The following is an 18,828-nucleotide window of genomic DNA, read 5'->3' on the forward strand; positions in this document are numbered from 1 at the left end:
ACTCCTAGTCATTATAGATATTTTTATATACAAGCACTTCTAGTGTGTATTCACATCACCTTTTCATTCTCATATTATTATTATGATCATGTATCATTTGGTCCATATTGTGCTAATTCTTGTGCTTCTTGATCTTGGTGTCATTTTTTCCTAAGGCTAATTCTTACAAGGATAAATGTTTTTTTGTTGGTTTATTAAATGTTGCATCTATTTTCAACTTTTGTCCTTACCTTTTTCCTTTTTTATTCATTTTACTTGATTTTATGAATTGGTTTTCCTCTTTTAAAAGTGATTTTGGTATTTTTGAATTTGATAGGTGATTAATTAATTAACCACTTAAATGATTTGATGTTACAATTGATTTGAAAGTTCATTATTTTTCCTCATTTTAACTGATTTTATTTTTAATTTTTGTTTTTTGTTTGAAATTTGCATTGTTTTAGGTCTTTGCCAATTTTAGGGTTTCTACACATTATTCTCAAACATCATAGCTATTGTTACTTTTGTTACTAATCTAGAGTTCTTCTCTCTACCATACCATTCTTCTCAAGTGTCTTGAGGGTTGAAAGTTTACTTTTAATACCATTCACTTCACAAAACTTATTAAACTCATTCAAGGTAAACTCTCCACCTCTATCAAATCTCATGCATTTAATCTTCAAACCAGATTCATTCTCAACTCTATTCTTAAACACCTTAAACTTCACAAATGTTTCAAATTTCTCTCTAAGAAATGATACCCACATCATCCTAGTAAAATTATCAAAAAAAATCATGAAATACCTTTCACCATAGAAAGCTCTTGCCTTTGTACAACTACTTGAATCTGTGTACACTATCTCCAAATTTCTTGATGTAGTAAACTTCTTGCTCAGAAAAGAACTTTTCTTTTTCTTTTCCATAACACCAAAACTTGCTTCTTTGACTTCTTTTTGATAGTATTTTCATGTCTAGGTACATGTATAATTTCTAGCTTTCTATTAGCGTCCAAACAAGAAAGATGTCAAATTGGACATCCTCTTGATTGAGCAAATTATGTACCCTTATTTCCAACTATAACTTGTTTGACTAGTCCATCAATCACTAACACCTTAGGATGATCAAGAAGATCTTGCTTATGTTATTTCTATAATGACATGACTGCTTTGCACAACTCAACATGTTGCTCACAAAATTTTGACTTGTGAAAGTCTTTATTATTTATGAGAAATTCATTTTTGAGCTTTGGGGTGGAACTATTATGCATAGTGTACTCAAGTTCATGAACTTGAGAAACAAATACATCATTTTCAGCTTGATTACAACTTTCTTGCATGCCCCCTTTATAACATGATTATTTTGACCATTGGAAGGAATTTTTTCCTTCCTTATCTTTTCATCACTAACCTTCTAACCTTCTAAGATTATGTACACCAGATATGAGACTCGCCAGATATGTCTACCTCCTTTTCCTAGAAGAGAATAGCAAGATCACTAGCTTGAAACACATGATGCTTCACTACTATCTTCGCTAATGGTTTCTTAATTGTAAGCTTCTTTGATGGTGAAACTAAATTTTTTTAATTCCCAACAACATAACTATAAGGAATAGTTAGAGAAGACTTCCTTTGTACATCTTCATAAGGAACAAAGAATGTGCCTTGAGATATTTTATTTTTGAGGGAAAGTAACTCATTTTCCAATCTTTGCACTACAAGATCTATCCTTGTGCTACAAGAAAATGAATAATAAATTTTTTCAAACCCACTTTCTTTGATTCTTATCTTCCAAAAAGAATAATATCATCTTTCATTTCAATGGCCAATTCCTATATAGTTTCTAGAGTAGTTGAGGATTCTCTCCTTAATAGACAGCTCACTTCAAAAATTTGAGCACTGACAAAGAAACACTTCAAATTTTCAAATTTAGGTTGAGAAGCAAATGGAATTGTTCATGTCAATAAATAAGCAAAAAATTCACACATAGGCATATAAGATAACTTCTTCAACTAAGAAAATTGAGCCAACAATGTATGGGCATCTTCAAGAGGCTTGAACCTTTTCTCAAACTTGGCTATGAGAGTAGCCTAGTTTATGATAATACTTTGTGGTAAAAGGTAGAACCAATCAGAAACCACACCTTGTAGAGTTTCCAAAAATAACCTTACAGACATGTTCTCATATTCAATGACATAAACACCACATGTAATGTAGAAAGAAATAATATGTTCATCAGGATGTTGTTCTTTATCACTAAAAAGCCTAGAAAAGTTCTTTCATGAGCCACCAAGAAGATCATGTAGAGGTGGAGCTAGATTCAATGGTCCATAAGCATTTCCCCAAGGACCTTGATCAATTTACATTTCCTTGGTAAATGCTTGAAGTAAATATAATAAATACTTATAGTAAAAAAGGACACATGTATACTTTAAATGAAAGTAAGAGGCTCTCAACTGCTTGTTGTGTCCCCAAAAAAGTGACCAAAAACTTTTGGGTGGATATTTTGTAATCAAAAGTTTTCTTAAAATCTAGTTGCAAAATAGGATGACCAACTAGAGCATATGAGATAAATTCTCTCCTACCTTAAAAGGAAGGCTCCCCCTTCTCACCGTTCCTTGGATCAACTCAAAGTAAGCAAGAAGTTGAGAGATTTTGAAAGGGTGTTACGGATACTCTTTCCTCTTGACTTTTATAAAATACTACACTTACCTGTAGAATGAGTAATGGGCAAGATAAAATATTTAACTACACTTCTATTTAATAGTTGGAAATGACGAAACTAATAAACCAACACTAACTCAAACGTTAGTTAAAAGAATACTTAATCTATTATATAAGATTAACCTCTACCATTGGGGCACAAAGACTTCTAGAAGTAGGGAATTCTAACTATTTTGGTGAATTGAGAAGGTAATATAAGCTATAGTCAAAGTTTCTAATCTATATATTACCACAATTACTCCTATTCAAATCTTTAGCTCCAATTGTTTGTTAACCCACTATGATCTATGATTAAACACATAATAATAACATGAATCAAAGATAATAAGCATAAATTATAGTGAAAGCTTCTAATTTGAACTATCACAATTTTTTCTAGTCAAAGCTTCAAATCCAATTGATTCCTATATGCACTTTTCTCCCAAATTGGTACTATATAATCAAAGTTATGCATGTACAAGTTTGGAATAAATTTCTTGCATACAATAACAGATTATTTTTATAATGAGAGAGACACTCCTTTTTTAGGAAAAGAAGTTAGAAAAAGAAGGAAGAAAAAGTAGGAACAACTAAACCAACTTTGACTCAGTAAAACTAGGTGAGAAGAATAATTGGATTACATGTCATGAGGACATGTAATTAGATAACATAAAATTGCTTTGTATGCATTTGAGTTACATGTAATTGGATTACATGTAATCCATCTTTTGTATCTACAACGATGGAAAGCACTTGAAGAAAATGTTGAAACTATTGATTTTGAATTAATCAATCATGTAGACTATCAACAAAGGCCTTGTACTTTGTGACAATTTTAGGATCGATGATCCTTGTATTCTGCACCACTGCATTCTATTTGATGAGTTTCTAGTAGTCATTTAAAAATTTTATGTGATAAAAATGTTTTCTCATTTGAGTTGTCATGCATTCTCCTTTTTAGATTGGAAAATTCTAGAGTCTCTGACACTTTGAAAACCTTCTTGATAGTGTTGGGATGTAAACTCAAAAAAACTTTCTATCAAGACCTTTAACTTTCTCTCTTTTTTGAAGAAAAGTGCTTGGCACATTCCCACATGACTTAGGTTCTGGGAAAGCCATTGATAAAATGGAGACCAAATGAATTACTGCTTCTTTTGATTTGAAGCATGCCTTCTTGACATATTTATTCTTTGAAGAAAATATCGCATATCTTGACTTGTTGCAATATGAAAGTTTCAATGGGATTGAATCCATTAAATCTTTGAGATTTCAAGTGTAGATAATACATATGCTTTCCAGTTCATTACTATCAATCATATGGGTTTCATAAGTATCTAATCCATACTTCAAATACTCATCCTTCATGGATTAGAAAAATTGGATGTCATTTTGAATCTTTCTTTGAGATTCATTGCTTCATTAAGTAGCTTTGGAATCCACATAATTTTTTCATTTTTTATTTTCAGCCTTTGTGGCCTTTTGATTTTGTTTTGGATTATATTTTTCTTTTCTTGAACATGTCTTTTAGAGGGGACATGTTGATTCTTGGATTTTTGTGGATATTTGGCTTGATTCACTTTATCTTTGGCATCCAATTTGCTTCCATTGGCCATGGTAGGGGTGTATGAGGATAAATGGTATGGAGAGCTTATGGATGGTGAACACTGGAAGGAATTCAAGGATGTATTCCTTTTTTGATCTTTAATAGGTATATGAGGGGATGAAGTGGAAGGATTAGATATGGTGGGTGAATGTATGTAAGGACCCAAAATGGATGGGAGTAATGAAGGGTTTGGCTTTGGAACATAAGGACCCAAAATGGATGGAAATGAGGAATGGGAATATGGATATAAGGGCCCAAAATGCACTTGGAATATGGATGATCAGAATCTTTAGGTTTAGAAGGATTGATTTTGGATTTTGAAGGAGTGTAAGGTGTACGAACATCTTGAGACAATATTTCTCTAATGGGATACTTATCATTTTCAATACAAGATGTGAGTCCATGTATATGGTATTTATGAGTGGATTGGATGGGTGTGATAGGATCATGTGGAAGATTAAGATTACAAGGGGGATTATGAGGGATAATAGGATCTTGAGATGGAGTGAGATCATGAAAGGAAAATAAAGGGGTACTTTGATCTTGACTTAAAAGAGGATCATGTAGTGGAATGAGTGGATCATGAGATGGAATAGAATCATATAATGGAGTGGATGGAATGGAACCATGAGATGGAGTGATTTGATCTTGACATTGAGGAGATCTAGTGGATGGAGTGGAAGGAAAATCTTCATAAAGTGGAGGATCTATGGATGCTAACTCTTGAGATAGAATGGAATGAGTAATGTGCATAGTAAATGGATGTCTTGATCTTGATTAGGAAGGGGATCATGAGTTGGATTAAGAGGGATAAATGGATCTTGAGGGATAAGTGAATAATGATATGGATAAATGCTTGGATCTAGAGGAGAAGAGGAATCTATAATGACATGCTTTAGAATAAGTTCTTGAGAACTTGATGTTATACTTATATCATATTCATTGTCAAGTTAGCTTGAATATAACTTAAAATAATTAATATTGATCTCCCTAGTTAGCTAGAACCAACAAACAAATATATTGAAATCAATATGTCAAAACAAGAAAATCCTTCATTAGCCAACCCTACTTAGTATACACTAACTCAAAAATGATTTTCCTATGTTAACCAAGTGAACTTTGTTAACACTGCATCTTTGATAACTTCCTTTGATAACCAAGTGAGCTTGGTTAACACTGGTTCGATCCAACTTTCCTTTGTTACCCAAGTGAGCTTGGTTAACACTCAGCTTATGTCAACTTCTCTTTGACACCCGAATGAACTTGGTAGACACTACCTTCTAAACTTGGCAAATACTAGAATTATTGGCAGACGTAGGAAACTATCTTCATCACCTAAATAAGGTCAACATACACTAAATGGTAAAGATATGACATTTTTTGTAACATAAAAGACAATACACAATTAACCAATTGTTTTCAACAAGATCTCCTCTTTACTAGTTATCTCTTGATCCTCCTGATAAGATCTATCTTCTTTATCCTTTCACTTCTTATCTTCATTCTTCTCAAACTGATTATGCATTGTAGTTCCATAACTTAACCATCATTTTCACCATGAAATGCTCTCTATGCTCTTGGAATTCCTCTCCTTATACATGCAATAATTTTCTTTGCATCATGATAATTCCCTCTTAGGTTTTACCTCTTTAAGTAGGAATTATGGAGATGGGCTAGGTCATAATCAATAGTTGTGGTTGATACTTATTGCTGCCTAATTCTTTCCTCTATCTAATTGGCTACATGTATTGGCACAGGGATTCATAATATGAATAGATCCTTATTTCTTAATATTAAAAATTCATGTTCATGCCAGCGAAAAATGATTTACATAGAATTTTGCACCATAAAAAACATCTATGTTAATGACTGGTAACTCAGTGTCAATAGACTTTGATGCTCGACCTTCACTATGCTCTTTATATTGATACTCAGCTTCTAAATGGCTCAACACTTACTCTTTCTTAGCACTCAAATCACTTGGCACACACTATTTTCTTGACTCTTATTTTCTTGGCACTTGAGTGACTCGGCACACACTAACTGCCATATTACTTGGCATGTATTATCTAGAAGCTTATGCTCGGCATGCACTATGCACTTGGCTTGCACTATTCTTTGCTAGATAATGACTAAGTGTTTTATCACTAATTTTTCAAAACCATAATCTAATTAACAATTGCTTATCTCCCTTTTATCCAATTGCCTCAATTCAGAAGCATTTTTGAGATTTTTTCCATATAAATATGAAAATGGTGATTTACAAGTACTCCTATTGACATAATTATTGTATACAAATTCTTGTTGTGGTAAAATAAAATGAAAACCTTTTAGTTTATCTCCAACCAAACATCTCAAAAAAATTTGCAAACTTTGATTCACAACTTCTATTTGACCATTAGTCTATAGGTGATGTGATGAACTAAATTTCATGTCTATTTTTAACTTCTTCCATAATGTACGCCAGGATTACCCAAAAAAATTGGCATTGTGATATGAAGCTATACTCTTTGGAAGAACATGTAGTCTTGCCACTTCTTTTATGAAAAATTTTGCCACATGAACAACATGATCACTATTCTTCTTGCATGGAATAAAATGTAACATCTTTGAAAAGCTAACATCGACCACAAATATTGAGCTATTCCCTCATGGTGTCCTTGGTAAAATGTAACCCATGAACAAAATCCATAGTGGCATCCTCCCATGTATTCTTAGGTACAAGTAATGGTTGATTCAACCCTATGTTCTATCACATTCCTTTTTCCATCTGACATGCTCTCTAATTTTGTACAAATTTCTTCACATCTTGTTTTTTTAACACCCAAGAAAGGAGGTACTTGGAGACTATGCACTAATTTGAGGGCCATAAAAAAGATCACTACCAAATCTAGGTTCCACATACCAAGGATTGAAAATTTTATGGATTGTCTAAGGGTGCAAGATACTTCATAAAAAATGATGTTAAAGTGGGTATCATAAATTAAGGATAAAAGAGGGAGATGTGTGAAGACAACCTTCAAAACTACTAAAGGGTTGTATAAGTGTCTTTTAATTCCATTTGGTTTGACAAATACACCTTCTACATTCATGATGTTGATGAATGGAGTGCCACATGACTTTATAGGTACATTGTTGTAGTTTAGCTTGATGCTATCTTAATTTTAGGTAGACCAAAAGAAAAGCAACTTAAATACTTGTAATTGGTTTTACAAAGGTTACATAATGAAAAGATAACCATAACCACCATGAATACCCTCTAAACTCTTAGCACTCATCTCCACACACATTCATAAAATTCTTAGTGATGGGGATACAACCCAAGAACAGAATGGACACAACAGAAAAGGGGAAATTATATTAACTGAGAAAATAAGCTAGTACAAATAGTACAGAGAAAATCAACTTCAAAACATGCCCTAAGGGCTTACAATAGCATAAATCTGGAGATAATTTCTCCTTTCAGTACCTCCTCTCAAACTCCACTCTAAACTACCTTTTACAATGCTAGAAATCTCCTTAAATAGACCCTAGAGGGTTAAGGACTAGGAGTACATTCTAGAAAGTGCTAGTAGGTATCCACTGACCAAATAGAAGGTTCTAGAAGCTGCGTTAGAAGTCGACGCAAATCTAGAAGAATCCAAAAATAGTCACCAAACTTCCAGGAGGCATAACTTTTGAATCGTAGCTCCGATTGACGAACCGTTTACATTTTTGGAAAGCTCTTGAAGTGCTCTATAGCTCTATGGATAAGCTTCACTCCTCCCCCATTTTTGGCCCTTTTTGAGGTCATTTAATGCCCCTAACTTGAATTTGAAGCATTCTTAGCAGGTCTCCAAAACTCAAAAAACTGCAATAACTTTCAAACCGTGGGGCCTTTTGACCTGATTCTTTTTTTGGAATGCTCTAAATCACAATTACATTCATTTGGCCAATTCACACATTCTAGGTTACCAAAATGATGGCCCAATTTCATGCTCCTATTTTTTCAAGATTTTCTAGCACACTAATAGTTGAATTGTGAGAGTTGGAACCTTTAATTGACCCAAATGGGTATCCAAAAAATGAAAACACATGAAATAGAAACTAAGTCTAAGTACATTTTTTTGGGTGACATAGGATTGCCCTTATACCTCTGGATGCTCCTGCATCAGACACCTAGGGTAGATTGAAAAGTGACCCTATCACTTTATGAATGGTGGAGGAAATCCCAAATGGGAAACCTTAGCTGTTGAAATCCAAGTTGAGTCCTCGATCGATTGTCCTTTCCATTTGAACAAATACTCTTCATACTGTCTGTTTCTAGTACTCCTACCCACATGATGATCTAGAATGTCTTCTATCTCCTTCTTAGAAGCAGGAATTGGACATGGCTCTAACACCAGCTCCTCATCTGCACCATCATCATGATACTCTGTTAAATCTATAATGTTGAAAATGGGAGAAATGTGAATACCATCTGGCAGCTCCACTTCATATGCATTTCCTAAGTCATGTTTCTTCAAAATTTTGCAGGGGCCAAATTTCTTGATTTTCAGCTTGTTGTAAGTACTAGCAGGAAATCTTTCTTTTTGTAAGTGCACCATGACTAGATCCCCTACTTGGAATTCCTTATGTATTCTCCTTTCATCATCCCTAGCTTTATACTCTTGATTCATCTTGGTAATGTGTGCTTGAACCTCCTCATGTAGACACTTGATATGTTCAGTAAATTCCTCAGCTTCAGCACTTGTCCTCTCCCCTTATTCTATCTTCCTCAATTCTAGTGCAGTCCTTGGGCTATTTCCATATACAATTTGGAATGGTGATTTTTCAGTACTCCTATTTATAGAGTTATTGTAAGAAAACTTTTCTTGTGGTAGAATCAAATCCCATCCCTTGGGCTTATCCCCAACTAAACATCTCAGCAAATTGCCTAGACTTTTGTTTACCACTTCTGTTTGCCCATCAGTCTACGGGTGATGCATGGAATTGAATTTTAGGTCTGTTCTCAACTTCTTCTACAATGTCCTCCAGAAATACCCCACAAATTTAGTATCTCTGTTAGAAACTATACTCCTTGGGAGACCATGTAGTCTCACCACCTCTCTGAGGAATAAGTTTGCAATATGGACAACATCATGAGTTTTGTGGCATGGAATGAAATGTACCATTTTGGAGAACCTATCAACCACCACAAATATTGTGTCATTACCCCTTTGTGTCTTCGGAAATCCAAGAACAAAATCCATACTTATGTCCTCCTATGGCCTTGATGGAATAGGCAATGGCTGATATAGGCCAGTATTGTGACTAAACCCCTTGGCAACTCTGTACAAACTTCTTCACATCCTATAAAATTTGAGGCCAAAAATAATGTTCTCTAAGAATGGAAATGGTCTTATCTCGACCAAAATTTCTTTCCATCCCTCCATTGTGTTTCTCCTTAATTAGATTTTCCCTCATAGAACTCCTTGGTATGCACAACTGACTACCCTTGAACAACATGGCATCCTGAATCAAATAGTCTAACCACTTGGTTCTATCTATAGCAACAGGTTCTTTACAAGCTTTCCATGCTTCAGCAAAATTAGGATCCTCGGGGTACAAATTTTTGAGTTCATCAAACCCAACTACTTCAACCTACATTACTATAAGCAACAATTGTCTCCTACTTAGTGCATCTACAACCCTGTTAGATTTTCCACTTCTATGCTTCAACACAAATGTATAGCTCTGCAAGAACTCTATCCACTTCATATGCCTCTAATTCAATTTACCTTGGCTATTTAGGTACTATAATGCCTGATGATTAGTATACAAAACAAACTCCTTTGGCAATAAATAATGCCTCCATTTCTTTAAGGCTTGAACTATTGCATAGAACTCTTGATCATAAATAGAATACTTCTTCTTTGCATCATTCAATTTTTCACTAAAATATGCAATAGGCTTACCTTCTTGGCTTAATACAGCCCCAATAGCACTTTCACTAGCATCACAATCCACCTAGAACACTTTTCTAAAATCTGGAAGTGACAACATAGGCTGTTCTGTCACCTTCTTCTTCAGCAATTCAAAACTTCTCGCAGCTGCTGCAGTCCGTTTGAACTCTTTTCTATCCCCTCTTATTGTATCAGTTAGGGCTGCACATATGCCACTAAAATTCTTAATAAACTTTCTATAGAAACTAACCAGTCCATGAAATGATCTTACCTCAGTAGCAAACCTGGGAGTAGGCCATTCCAAGATGGCTTTTACCTTCTCTGGATCCATTTTGAGACCTTTAGGTGATATAACAAACCCCAAATAGACTAACTCCCTTTTTGCAAAGGTACACTTCTTCAGATTAATTAACAGTTTCTCTTCCCTTAGCCTTTCAAGGACACTACGAATATGCAATAAATGTTCTTCCAAAGTCTTGCTAAAAATTAAAATATCATCCAAATAGACAATAACAAATTTTCCCAAGAACTTCTTAAGTACCTCATTCATGAGCCGCATGAAGGTGCTTGGGGTGTTCGTTAATCCAAAGGGCATGACTAACCACTCATAAAGACCCTCCTTGGTCTTGAAGGCTATTTTCCACTCATCTCCTTCTTGAATCTGTATCTAGTGATAACCACTCTTCAGATCTATCTTTATGAAGTACTAAGCTCCACTCAAGTAGTCCATAAGATCATCCATCCTTGGCAAAGGAAATCGGTACTTGATGGTTATCTTATTTATAGCTCAAGAATCTATACACATCCTCCACTCTCCATCCTTCTTTGGTGCGAGTACTGCAGGTACTACACATGGACTCAGCCTCTCTCGAATCAAGCCCTTCCTCAACAGCTCTTGAACCTGTCTATTTAGCTCCTCTATTTCAGTAGGAGTCATCCTGTGAGCAGCCTTGTTAGGAAAACTAGCTCCTGGAATTAGATCTATCTGATGACTAATTTGCCTTACTAGTGGCAATCCATCTAGAACATTATCAGAGATAATATCTCCAAATTCCCCTAGTAAATTTGAAACTTCAAATGGTATTTCACTACTACCTTCTTTATCTTTCCTAGGAATCAAAGCATAGCACATATGCTGATGTTTCATGCCATCTAAAAACTTCCTTTCATCAACAAGACAAATCCTAGCACTGCTACATACCTTTTCACCTTCCTTTTTCATGGGCTTCAATTTGTGGAAAACTCCATCCTTTGTCAGAGAGTATGTGTTTGCATGTCCATCATGTACTGCATGTCTATCAAACTGCCGTGGTCTACCCAACAATAGATGGCAAACATCCATCGAAATAACATCACAAAAAACTTCATCATGGTAACTCCCAATTTTGAATTTCACTAGACATTGTTCACTTACTAGGACCTTATGATCATCTTTTACCCAAGCAATATGATAGGGATAGGGATGTTTCTCCCTCTTGAGCTTCAACTTAGAGACCATCTCTTCTGATACCAAGTTATCAGTGCTACCACCATCAATGATCACGTCACAACATTTATCCTCACACTTGCATCTGGTACAAAACAAACTCCTCCATTGTCCTAGTTCAATCTCACCACTTAGTAGGACTCTTTCATTTACCAAGGTCTCTCCTCTTTTTGCATCCTCTGAATGTGATAATTGTGCATCCTCATCCACATGAGCAACCCTAGCTTGGCCCTCAACTCTCCTATCTGTCCTTCCAGTTCATTAAGGGCATTCAAAGGCACGATGACCTTCTTCATTGCAATGGAAATAGTACCACAGAAGCCTACTCTTCCTTGTCGGAATCCTCTACCTCTTCCTCTCTGATTTCCAAAGTCTTGATCATGGGAGTGGTTGAAACCCTCATTCCTCTGGTTCCTGCTAGTACCCACATCTTCATTTTTCTTTAGGTTTCATTGCGGCCTCCAGACGATCTACCACTTCCCCTTCCTCCTTTTCCATGCCCTCTTTGTCTTCCTTCAAACCTTTTATTCAGCTTCTCTTCAACTCATAGGGCAAACTGGTATGCCTCTTCAATGCTGGTCATTCTTACCAGACTTAATTCCTCCTGGATGCTAGGTCACAACCCACTGATATAATGAGCAACCTTCTCCTTATTTTCTTCTGCATGCCCCACTCTAATCAAGAGTCGGTAAAATTCCTTTGTATATTCTTGGACTGATCTTCCTGGTTGCTTTAACCCATGCATCTTCTTAAACAAATCATGCTAGTAGTCCACAGGAATGAACTGCTTCTTCAATTTGTCCACCATGCAATCCCATCTTGTGATCTTCTCCTTTCCTCTTCTATTTCTTTCCAATTGAACCTCTTGCCACCAGATTTTGGCATGGCCTTTCAGTTTGGCCTTTGCAAACTTAAGCCTATCTGGGTCCCTGTTATCCTCATACTCAAAGTATTCTTCCAGTTCATTGATCCAATCGATGAACTCATCTGGTTTCAGATTTCCTGAAAATACACCCACTTCAATTGTAGGTCTTTTCCCAAACTTAGTAATGGCCCTAAAAAGCCTTTCCTCCGCATGATTCATAACTTCCCCATCAAATTCCCCTTTTGGTCCCATTTCATCTTCTTCGTTGTCATCTTCACTTTCATCACCTGCGGCCACAGTTGCTCCTCTACAGAGCTCCTCTTGCAATGCTTGTACCTGCCTTTGGAGGGCTCTAACCTCCTTAGGATTAATAGCTCTGGCCCTTTTGCCACGCTCTCTTCGTGGAGGCATCTTCTAACTTGAACCCACAACCACACAGTCCTGGTGCAAACTGCCTCACAATCGGTGCTCTGTCTACACACTAAGGAAAACCTGCTCTGATACCACTTCAAAACATGCCCTAATGGCTTACAATAGCATAAATCTGGAGATAATTTCTCCTTTCAGTACCTCCTCTCAAACTCCACTCTGAACTGCCTTTTACAATGCCAAAAATCTTCTTAAATAGACCCCGAAGGGTTAAGGACTAGGAGTACATTCTAGAAAGTGCTATTAGGTATCCACTAACTAAATAGAAGGTTCCAGAAGTTGTGTTAGAAGTCAACACAAATCTAGAAGAATTCAGAAACGGTCACTGAACTTTTGGGAGGCATAACTTTTGAACCGTAGCTTCGATTGACAAACCATTTAAATTTTTGGAAAGCTCTCGAAGCACTCTATAGCCCTATGGACAAGCTTCACTCCACCCCCATTTTTTGGCCCTTTTTGAGGTCATTTAATGCCCCTAACCTGACTTTGAAGCATTCTTAGGAGGTCTCCAAAACTTGAAAAACTACAATAACTTTCAAACCGTGGGGTCTTTTGACTTGATTCTTTTTCTAGAATGCTCTAAATCAAAATTACATTCATCTGGCCAATTCACACCTTCTAGGTTACCAAAATGATGGCCCAATTGCATGCTCCTATTTTTTTGGGCTTTTCTAGCACACTGATAGTTGAACTGTGAGAGTTGGAACCTTTAATTGACCCAAATGGGTATCCAAAAAATGAAAACACATGAAATAGAAACTAAGTCTAAGTACATTTTTTTGGGTGACACAGGATTTCCCTTATACCTCTGGGTGCTTCTGCATCACTTAGGGTTTAGCTTTCTTAAATAAACATTGGTGGTGATGGATTAGGTAAGAACTAATGGGTGGGGTTGATCCTAATTGCCACCTAATGATTCCCTCAATCTAATTGGTTGCATGTATTGTATAGAGATTCACAATATGACTCAATATTTATCTCTTATATTCAAAATTATGATTATGTCAGCCCAAAAAAATTACATATAAGTTTGTTCCATTAAAAAAATCTATGACATAAACTATTTGCTCAGTATCCAAAGGCTCTAATGCTTGGCCTTTACTATGCTCTTAATACTGATACTTAGCTCCTGAATAGATGAACATACTATGTTTTCTCAAAACCAAAATCACTCGACGTATATTATTTACTTAGACCCTTTTGTTGGCTTGACACCTAAATAACTTGGCACACACTAATTGCTCGGCTTGCTTTGATCACTCGGCATGCACTTTGCATTGAACTTGTAGTGTTTTTTTCTGAATAATGACTAAGTGTTTTGTCACTACTTTGTCAAAACCAATATGAGATTAACATTCTTCCCCTTTTACATGAGTGGAAAAAACACTTTTTCATGTCATGTACATTCTTATCTAATACATAAGTTAGATAATGTTTCTTCATTTGTCAACTTCAATACAAAACTTTAAAATTTCAAAATTTGCAAATTGTTTTATATCTTCCATACCTTATTACTTGCCCTGAGTAAATACTTCATTTTTATTTCTTCATTCGTTACTCCTACTGAGTAGATATTTTGCCTTGATAATTTTCCTTCAAAATTTCACAAAATACTTATGTCTTCCATACCTTATTACTCCCCATGAATAAATACTTCATTTCTATTTCTTTATTCATTACTCCTACAAAGTAGATATTCTGCCTTGATAAATTTCCTTCAAAATTTCACAAAAATACTTATCCAAAACTTCACATCCCTCTTTTTTGACACTTATATCATTTGGGTCGTACACTTATAGTGTGTTTGTCCAAGAATGGCTAGTGTAGTTCCATTATAATCTTCAAAGTTGCATCCAAGTTATCGCATGCTACATCTAATGAATGAATCTGTATTTCAAGATTAGAAGCTAGGTCAATTAAGCCTTCATGAGTTTAAAGTTGGGAATCTTTATTCAGCAAAGTGTCTACAAAGGCTAGTTCCTTGTGTAACACTTCCAGGTGAGGTTTTAACATGGATTGGATACTGATCATAGTAGATCTAATATTGGCATCTTTTTCTTGCAACTCAACAAGCCTATTCTGAGTTGTTAGTGACCTCTTAAAATGTATCTGAGTATTACCAAGACATAGTTTTAATGTACTAGCTGTGAGTTGCAAATATCCTTGTAGCTAGTCAATAGCCTATTAATTTTCCTTAGTGAATAGATCAACATTACATAGCTTTGTGTAGAGAGAGAACATGTTCTCTAACACTTTCTTCACACTTTTCATTTTTGTTGCAAGATCAACCTTAGTGCAATAGCACTAGATATCATCTCTAAACCTTTATATGAAACTTTCTTTCTGATCATTCTAATCATTTGATATTAGAATCTAGGTCTTCATCCTTTATCTTGTCCACAATGTTGACAAGTCACTCTATAATGGGCTTATATTTATTTTTACAAAAATTTCTTTTTCTTATGTTCCCTCCTTAAGATTTCTTGCCTCTTCTTCCTCTATAGAGCGTCTTGAAGAATACTCATTTCTTCAATTGTAATTATGTTCAAATCAAACTTTGGTATCTCAATCATCTCATTTAAGCTTACATCCTCAAATGATGTAACTACAACACTCTTTGGTGTGGTGGAACTTGGCCTTGATATCTATAATGGAGTGGCATTTGTACTCAACCTTTGAAGAGTGTGACTCCTAAGAGGAGATTTAGAAATTGGAAATGTAACCAGAGTCTATATTGCAATTTTCTCCTCAGGTTCAATAGTCAGCTTCAACACTTTAGCCTTGTCTCCTTCCTTCTACACTTCACCCTATGATGGTGGAATTGGTACATGAATTTCTTCTTAACCCTTAGGTACTTCTATTCCATCCTTATCAACAATCTCTACAACTGGTAAACCTAGACTATTTAGGTTAGGCACAAATATACTTGTAGGTTGTGCTACTACCTCTTTTATCTTGATGAAAACAATTGGCATAACAAATGGTGTCTTTGTTGTATCAAATTACTATTCAATATTTACACTTTGATCTCTTTGTAGATCATTTGATTCCTTTTCCTTTATCTCTGTAGTTTATGTGGGCACATTTGATATGTTTTGTTGTTTCTCCCCTATAGATGCAATTTTTGCCTTTTGAATCTCATCCACTCTCACCAATATTGGATTACCTCATAAAAGTGTTGCATTGGTAGAGTCTTGAAATTTTTTCTTCAAATCGTCTTTAGTAAAAGGATTAACATTCTATGATGTTTCATTAGGAACATTCTTGATGCTCATTGAGTCCTGTTGATTATCTTGGTCATCATGTGGGGAACTGGCACTCGACACCTATGTATCCTATACATCTTGTTGCTCTTCTTTAACCGATGCCTCCTTTATTGTTCCTTTAGTTCCCTCCATATTACCTTCCTTAACTAGGTTCACCTCTTTATCTTTCTCTTCCTCATTCTTATTAGGTTCTTGCTATTCTTGTTCACCTTTCTTAGTTATTGCTTTAGTGGATAACCCATAAATAACTTTTCGTAGCAATGTGCACTGGGTTACCATATCCTCAAGTTATTTCTTCAATATATTAAATGCTTAGTACTTTAGAGAAAATTTCCCTTTATATTTGTCCATGGCTTTAGAAATCATCTTCTTATCCAAAGAAGGCATAACTTAGACTAATGTAGCCTCCCTTATTTGTCTCTTAGTGATCAAATTGAATTGCCACTTTTGCTCAACTCTGTCATAAAAATTTTTAGGTAATGAGTTGCTAATATCTAGCTGAGTAGTTTTGAAAGTAGCCATCATATCATATATGGCTTCTTCAACCTTATTTTTATCAAAAATCCCTAACTTATCAAAATCAACATGTGTAAAACCTAACAAATCTACATTGGTTTTAATTTTTTCACACAAGTGATCAATGTTAGAAAAGGGATTGTGGCTTACCACTTTGAATTGACTCAATTCATCAGACTCTATCTTCTCCTCATCTAAATTATCCTATGGCTTTTAGTTCTTCCTTAATCTCTTGAAAGTCTTTTGAGTAGGTAGGCTCAGCTCTGCTATGACATTTTCTCTTTTTCCTTTAAGCTTTGCAACTTCTTTTTCCTGTGCAGTGGTTTCCCTACTACTTGACCTAGTTAAATGTATACTAGGCTTTTTTCATGACTACTTCACAGTCTTCTTAGGTTTCTCCACTACCTATTCCTTTGCCTTTCTTTTTTTCTTGGCAACCTTAGGTGCTTCCTCAACTTCTTCTCCCTTGACACCTTCAAGATTAGGATCTTCATCTTCTCCTATACCTTGCATAAGTTTTGATGGTGTTGCTTCTTTCACTTCTTCTTCATCATCATCTTCTTCTTCTACTTATTCATCACCTTCACCAAACTTCTCTTTTAGTTTCTTCACTATTTTTTTCTTCTTTATTATAACAAAAAAATATGTAAATTTGTTATTATTCTATATTTTTCCTCATCATAGTTTCAGAAGGATGTAACATCATTGTCAATTTCCTTTTCTAATAAATCTATAAAAAAAAATTAAGGCTTCATCCATATTAATTTCATATGCCAAGGTTTTTAACCATCTGGCCCTAGGTATTGCTTCTTGCACATATTTATAATCTCCATCAACTAGGAAACACACATAATTGTAATGTTGGTTTACTAATGATACAAGAATCCTCAATTTTTGTTTCATGGATTTCTTGAAATCCTCAAAATAGCTGGTCATGACTGATTCAAAATCATCTCCAAGTTTCAAAATGAATTATCTAATTTGTTGTGTAACTAACCTATTGGCCTTGCAAGAAACTTTACCAAAAGTGGGGAATGTGTTTTGCACATAGCAAAATATGCAAACAATCAAGGAACCAAACTTAAAAGATGCACTTTTGGCCCTCCTAATGGCTTTCAAGTTTTTGGATAACTACTATAGTTGTAACTTGGCAAGGTCATAGGATTGACCTCTCCTTACAATTTTGTAACCTAACTCAACTACCATACAAGAAACACTATTTAGCTAGCTTGACTAAAAGAATTTATGGGCAATGACTCTGACCATAAAGGCAATAATGGGATCTAAAGTAGTGTGAATTGACATCCCTCTCTTGTTCCATATGACAATTGTGTTCTTCTCAATAACCTCCTTTGTATCACTCTACACACTCTTAGGTTAGTCAAGGGTAGGATACCCTATTAATCTATGCACAATCATCCTAGTAATCCTAATTGGTCCACCCTCTAAACAAATCTAGTTTTCATATATATGACTTAGAAAAATCCAAATCAATTCTATTTTAAGCATTTGAGGAAAATCTAGGGAATGTGCTAACCCTTTTTGCTCAACAATATTATTCTCTTCCCTCAAATGACATTATCACACAACTTCTAGTAGGTTTCCCTAATTTCTATATCTCCAACTTCTCCAATCTTTCTAGTGTAACAACATCTCACATCTTGAATCATGAGAACCTTTGGTGGAATTATAGATACTACACCATACAAATCTCCCTTGTATGAAATCTCAAGAATTTCTCAGAATGGGGGCTACCTAACATCATTGCTAATCAAATAAACTTTGAAAAGTTCCTTCCCCTCTTTCCTAACAATAGATGATGAACTAGCTTTCATTTTAATTTCCTAAGGTTTGCAAAAAACAAAGCATCAGAACTTGGTACAAGCTAAATGCCTCTTGAATCTATAGAATGGTGTCGAGTAGTAGTTAGTGTTGGAATACAAACACCATTTGGGGTGTGGGTGAATCAATGGTTTAAAAAACTTTTCAAAACTTGAAACAAATGTAAGTTATAAAAATTTAACACATGAGCAAGATAGTTAATGAATAAAAAAGTGAAAC

The sequence above is a fragment of the Cupressus sempervirens genome, chromosome 3, assembly GCF_028749045.1.
Source record: "Cupressus sempervirens isolate cs-2001-9-10 chromosome 3, ASM2874904v1, whole genome shotgun sequence".
Lineage (NCBI taxonomy): Eukaryota > Viridiplantae > Streptophyta > Pinopsida > Cupressales > Cupressaceae > Cupressus > Cupressus sempervirens.